Genomic DNA, 6,771 nt, shown 5'->3' on the forward strand with positions numbered 1-6,771 from the left:
TCAACATGTACCACTGATCGCCTACCTACTGTGCGCCGGCTTTAGATACAACAGCGCCCTGAGTTCTCACAACCCCCTCATGTATGTAACCTAGTTGCTAAGATTATCCCATTTTACAGATGAGAAAACCAAGGCTCAGTCAGGATCATGGAATCTGCCAACATTTCAGCCAAGGTGGGAGGGCGGGGACACAGCCCCTTGGCCTCCAAATTCTCTTCCCAGGAGCCCCACAGTCACTCCAGCTCCAAGATCCTAGTTAGGGTCATGGCACTCCCCACCCCCCATGCTCTGAGGTGCCCTGATGCTGCCCCCCAGCTCTGCAGCTCCTCAGTCCCCCATCACCTGCCTCAGCTTTTCCCCTTTTACAGATTAGCTTAGGATTCAGATCTAATTGTCTGTGGAATTCCTTCATTTCCCAAGTGTGAAGGTACCGAGTTCTGGCAGTTGGCACTTGGGCTGTGTTTGTTCCTTCCCGGCTGTGTGCTTATAAGCAAGTTGCTGGCTGTCTCTGGGCTCAGCAGGCAATGTGTGGCGTGACCCAGCTACCAGGCCCTGGCCCACTGTAAGGCCTTCCCTGTGCCTCACTTCCCCATCTCGACAGATGAGTCACCTGAGACCCAGAGAGGTTAACTAACTTGCCCAGGGTCACCCAGCAAACCCAGGCAGCACAGGCGCTGAGCACGTCTCTGTGCCCAGAAAACCTGAGAACCTTCCACTCCCACCTCTTCGCCGCCCCCAGAGCTGTCAGATGAAGGAGCAGGATGCAGAGCTGGCCGGAGAAGGAAAGGGGTAAATGATGCTGGTTAAGGAATTCGTGGCCTGGGAGACGCATTCCCAGGGCGGCTCACTTCCAAAGTTCTGTCGTTAAGGGCTCTCCGCAGGGAAACCGCGCAAAAACTGAGGTTCTGGGCCGCGCCCATGGAGGGGAGAAGGCGGGCCTCATCTGCCTCTCCATCAGGCCTGCCTGGCCTCTGACCTCCCTTCCCGGGTGGCATGCTCTCCCACCGTGCACAGACACTCACACGCACGCAGCTATAGCCTTGGGAGGCCCCGGCCCCCAGCCTGAGAAACGCCCCCCGGGGCAGCTTAACCGCGGCGGCAGGGGTTGCTCCTGGCCCCGCTACCCAGGAAAGACCTCGGCCTGGAGGAACGGCAGCGAGGCACTAGAGCTCTGCTGTCCGAGGTGACCGCCAGCTGCCACATTTGAATTAGAACTAATTTAACGAAGTAAACGTGAGCAGGGTTCACACTTCTCTCACGTAACTGAAGCTGTCCGTCGGCTCAGCTGCCCTTGTCACACCTCAGGTGGTCAGTAACCACACGTTACAACCGAGGCTGAGCCTGAGAGCCGCCGCCCGCCCCGCCGGCCGAGCAGACACAGCACATCAGAAGGTGCTACTGGACAGCCTGTCGCCTAGAGACGCGGGTTTTCCTCTTGCTGGGTCTGCTTCGCTCTCCTCTCTCGTTGGATATTCCTGTGTTTGCGCCTCTGGTACGTGGTCCAGCGTGACCGTCAGCAGCGCTTCGTCACACCCCCTCCGCTAACGCGTCACCCTGGGCCCTCCTAGGTCAGAACCCCAGGGGAGAAAGGGGGATGGCTCAGCCCCACCTGCAGATGAGCACGGGCTCCCCGGTGCAGGCAGCGGTGCCCAGGGTGTCGGGGCTGTGCCTGGGAACCCGGGGCTGTGGGCAGGGTACCCTCAGAAGGGCTAGGGCTCCAGGGGCCGAAGCACTGAGAATACGAGCGAGCGGGAAGGGACACCATATGTAAATGCCACTGGGGAGGGGGAGGGGGGACATGCCTCCCTGCCGAAGGTCCCATATTACCAGCAACTCTAGGAGAGAGGGCCTCTTGATCACGTTTTACAGATAAGAAAACTGAAGCTTGGGGAGGGAGAGTTAAGTAATTTGTCCAGCATCACAGCCAGTAATTGACAAACCCTCAAGGTCACGTTCCCTCAGATGATCGTCCTGAGAACAAGGCTGCCTCTCCAAGACCAACAGGCCGGCACCAGTACGGGCTTCCCATGGGCTTCCCTGTCCCCACACTCAGGTCTTCTTACTATTTTACCTCCCATGAGGAGAGAAGGGTCCCCACCACTCTGTAAAAGTAACCTCACCCAGACCACAGTTCAAGGTCACCAGGCCTAAGTGACTGTGGTCCTGCAGGAGCCCTGGCCTGGAGACAAGCCTCCTTACCAGGGTGTGCAGGACACAGGGTGAGAGGACGGACTGGCAGCCGTGTTTCTGCTGCTGCCAGAATCGGAGCTCCGGGCAGTGTGTATTCACGACCCCCAACCTCAGTAGCTCAACACAGTGAAGGTTTCTTTCTTGTTTGTGGCACATTCCAGTGAAGCTTATTGCAGGAGGGGAGGCTGTGCTCCATGCAGCCATCCAGGGACCCAGGCTTCTTCCACCTAGTGGCTCCACCATCCCCCAGAGCAGGAGCCAGCAAGCTTTTTCTGTAGACGGCTAGATAGCAAATATTTTAGGCTTTGCAGGCCATACAGTGGCAACTACTCAATTCTGCCATTGTGGTATGAAAGCAGACATAGACAGCACAGAAAGGAATGAGCATGACCATGTTCCAATAAAACTTTATTTACAAAAACAGAGGGAGGGTCCTAACTTTCCCACCACCGCCCTAGAGCCTTGCAGTCCCTCATTGGGCCCTCTGTATCTGATGAGGAGACCCAGAAAGAGAAAGCTATGGGAGATCATACAGGGGGCTTCGGGGGCCAGGCCTGGAAGTGGCATACATTACTTCCACCCACAGAAATAAGTGCTTATGTTTGCATGCCACTGGGGTTTGGGGGTTGTTTGTTATGCAGCATTATTGTAGCAATAAACGGTACACTCTTTTTTTTTTTTCTGTCTGCTTTGGGTCTTCGTGGTTGGGTCTTCGTTGCCGCACACGGGCTTTCCCTAGTTGTGGCGAGCGGGGGCTTCTCTTCGTTGCAGTGCGTGGGCTTTCTCATTGCGTTAGCTTCCCTTGTTTCGGAGCTCGGGCTGTAGGCGCACGGGCTTCAGTAGTTGTGGCTCGCGGGCTCCAGAGCACAGGCTCAGTAGTTGTGGCTCACGGGCTTAGCTGCTCCACGGCATGTGGGATCTTCCCGGACCAGGGCTCGAACCCGTGTCCCCTGCATTGGCAGGCGGATTCTTAACCACAGCGCCACCAGGGAAGTCCCGACGATACACTCTTGTTCTCTCCATTTTGAAGATGGAAAAAAGAGGGTTATTTGCTCAAGGTCTGACAGCTGGCAAATGGCAAAGCCACTCCAGGAGAGCCGAAGCTTTTGTCTAAAGATTCGACATCTGCTTGATCCCCTCAACTATACGGTGTCTAGCATACAGTCGGCGCTAATATTTGTGGAGTGATAGAATCCTGCTTTTGAGCGGTCGTGACTGAGAGGCCCTTCTCACTCTCAAGGACAGCATGGGGGCATTGACTTCCCTAGAGCAGGGAGAGGAGGAAGCCACTGAGCCAGCAGTCAAAACTCCCCCCGTCGACAGGAGCCTGAAATGAAGGCTGACACGAGGGACCCCTTCCGTTCCCACTCACTCACGCACTTTGTTCTCTAGCAGACCCGGGGGAAACGGGGGCAGAATCAAAGGATGAGGAGAGAAAGGCTTTTTTAAAAGCCCTGGGCTTCAGACATGATGACAGCCCCTTTGGGAAAGATACAGAGAAGAGTGTGCAAGGGGCAGGGGAGGCTCAGAGCAGGAAGGAACTGCCCAGAGGGCCACGTTGGAGGATCATGGAGGGAGAGAAGCTTGACCGGGCCCCTTCACAGGCATCTTACTGGCCCCTGTTCACCCCAACCTTGCAACTCCAAGAGCTGCCCAGGTAGCCCCTGCGCTGCTCAGCATCAGCTCTGAGAGCTGCGGAAGCAGTATTTTCTCATTGGCTGGATATTTTACACACACACACACACACACACACACACACACAGAAGCGATTTTCACTTATCTTATTTTCCCCATCATGCACCCATGCTCCAATAACCTTATGATTTCATCGTGTTCCTGCACCTGTTCCTTGTCAGGATCGGGGTACCTCTAATTGAAAAGAAATGCAGAAGCGCACAGGCATGCGTGTGCACCACTCACCACACCCACACACACACACACACACACACACACAGAAGCCCATCCTGATGGACGGGCTTGGCTCCCTGGCTGGTTTGATGTTATATCCAACAGCCTGACAAGGCAAAGCAGCCACCAGATAAGGCGTATCTATGGTCCACTGTCTCCTGAAAACTCCAGAGCCCCAGCCCCAGAGGTCCCTCTTGTCTCTCCAGGAGTCCGTGCAGTTTTCAGAACACTCCAAGGTCTTTCTGAAAGCAGAGAGGCTGGTGCCACCTATTGGCTGGGCCTCCAGCAGAGAGATGGGGCTGGGCCGCCGACTCCTCTCCTGATTCTCTAAAATCTTCCGTCACAGGTTGGCAGCGTCAGCGTGTGTTGTATTTATGACCATCTGACTCAGTACTCCTCATACTGCATAATGCATGGCATGCGGCGGGGACTCCATAAATGTTTGTAGAAATTAGTGCAACTCTCAGAGGCAGGGGAAGATCGCAGTGCTCTGCTCCATCCCGGTAAAAAACCGTACCATCTCTGATTCTCCTAGCATCGATCCTCTGGTGGGTAGAGTTTCACCGTAAGTAGAGAGCAGAGCTGAGCTGGTTTCAGTGTGTGTTTCAGTTATGGGTCGTTGCTGTGAATCTGATGGACTGGCGGTTAAGAGCTGGACTCTGAGGTCAGACAGACCTTCTCTTGAACCCTGGCTCTGGTGCATCTATGGCTTCGGGCAAGTTACTCAACCCCTCTGAGCCTCCCATTACAATGACGATAAGAACTGGACCTGCTTCAAAGAGTTATTCTGAGTTTTCAGTGAGATAAAGCGTGAAAAGTGCCGGCACGGCCACTGCACGGTGTTAGCGCTCATTCGTGGCGGCTGATGGTCTGCTGACGGTGATGATGACGAGGATGTTCTCGCACAGTCCAGGCTCGGCTCTTCTGGACAAGAATCAGGTCCTCTGAGAGCCCACGGCTGGGTGGTGAGAAGGAGAAAGCTCATGGGGAACAGCTAGAGAAGCACTGCTTGCTAAACTTGGCTCTAGGTTCAGTGGGAGGTCAGAAGAGCAAGAGGGCAGAGTAGGCTGAAGTGGTCAAGGGAGGCTTCCTGGAGGAGGCTACACTGCGGATGGCCCTGGAAGGATGTAAGGGGCGGATGGATGAGACAGGCCTGGGCTGAAAGGACAGAGTGAGTGCAACGGCCTGCAAAGAGCTGGTGGACAGGGGGAAGGGCTGTGAGCCCAGATCCTGGGCCTGGAGACGTGGGATGGGTTTGCTTTTCACCATAAAGGTGTTGTCAGATCACAGTGGGCAGGGGAGAAGTGCCCACGTTTCCCACAGTGGGGAGTTATTGCTTCGGGGTTGCAGTAACGCAAAAGGAAAAGTCCCACCCTCCAGTAGTCCGGCGTTGGCTGTGTCTGGCCAGCAGCCTTCGTCTGGTGTCACCTCTCACTCTCTATCTTCCCTCCGCCACCCCGCCACTTCTTGCCTCCCCTGGCTCGGAATTCCTGAAAGAAGGCGGAGAGGCTTCAGCTGAGCCAGGCAGAGGCGAGGCTGCTGGGCCCCTGGTCCAAGATGGTGGTTCAGCACCGCGGAGACTACCCAGGGGGCAGCCCCGCCTAGACGGTGGGCTCGAGATGCCAGTGATTTCCATGCCCCCATAAACGCCCCGTCTCCTCTGACTGCTGGTCACCGCTCTCCTACTGTGCCCGCTCCCGGCGTGTGTGTGTGTGTGCGCGCGTGTGCGTGCGTGTGTGTGTGTGTGTGTGTATATCATACTCACAAAGCCTAGTTCTCAGTCTTCCAAGAGGTCAACAAAAACACCTGCCCATCCATTCCGCAAGCATTTGCCGGGTATCCTATGTGTGTCAAGCAAGGTACTGATGCAACGCCTCGGCTTACCTGCCGATGGGAGCGGGCCACAGAGGACCTCTCTGGTATCAGCTAATGCGTATTTTCCCCAAAGTCTCTGGAAGCTCCGGGGTGCCTTTGCCAGAAAAGCAACTCTGAAGAAGCGAGCGCTGGGAAAGCTAGCAGGAGAACAGCCACACCCCACCGGTGCCCCTACGAGTTGCTAGTTAATGCTGAAACAGCTGCAGTTGACTGTGGCCTGGCTCTGCAGCGACCACCGGGGCAGGTAGTGAAGCCTGCGGGTGCGGGGAAGCTGCGTGCCCTCCCTGTGAGGCGGTGCCACGATTGCTTGTGTTCAAGAAGCAGGCGCAGAGCAACGAGGCCGAGCTCCCTACCGCCCAGCTGACCAGTACTAGAGCAGGACCGGACCTGGCTTCTGACTCCTTTCTCCTCCTCCTACACTCCCTCTCTAGAGGAGCAACTTAGATGGTCCTATTAGGTTGAAATGCCATTTTCCTGAGCCGACAAATGGCTGAATAACAGAAATATCATATGGCTCATCTCGATATCTTCTCCTTTGAGAACATCCCACCCCCTGCCAGGTATCTGCTTCCCTCCACAGATTCCAGGCCACTGGGTCTGGCCAGTAGTGACCTTCCAGTCACTCCCCACTCTCCCAGCAGGCTGGGGAGAGCTTCCCTCCAGGGGGACTGTCTGCTCAGAGATGGCCTCTCTGAACCAGCGAAACTGTGTGACCCTCGCAGCAGCTAAGGAACACAAGCCCCAGAGGAAAGCAGCTCTGTGAGATGATCCTTGATCTGGGAGGCTGCCTGGCTCAAG

This window comes from Physeter macrocephalus, chromosome 13, assembly GCF_002837175.3.
Source record: "Physeter macrocephalus isolate SW-GA chromosome 13, ASM283717v5, whole genome shotgun sequence".
Taxonomy (NCBI): Eukaryota; Metazoa; Chordata; class Mammalia; order Artiodactyla; family Physeteridae; genus Physeter; species Physeter macrocephalus.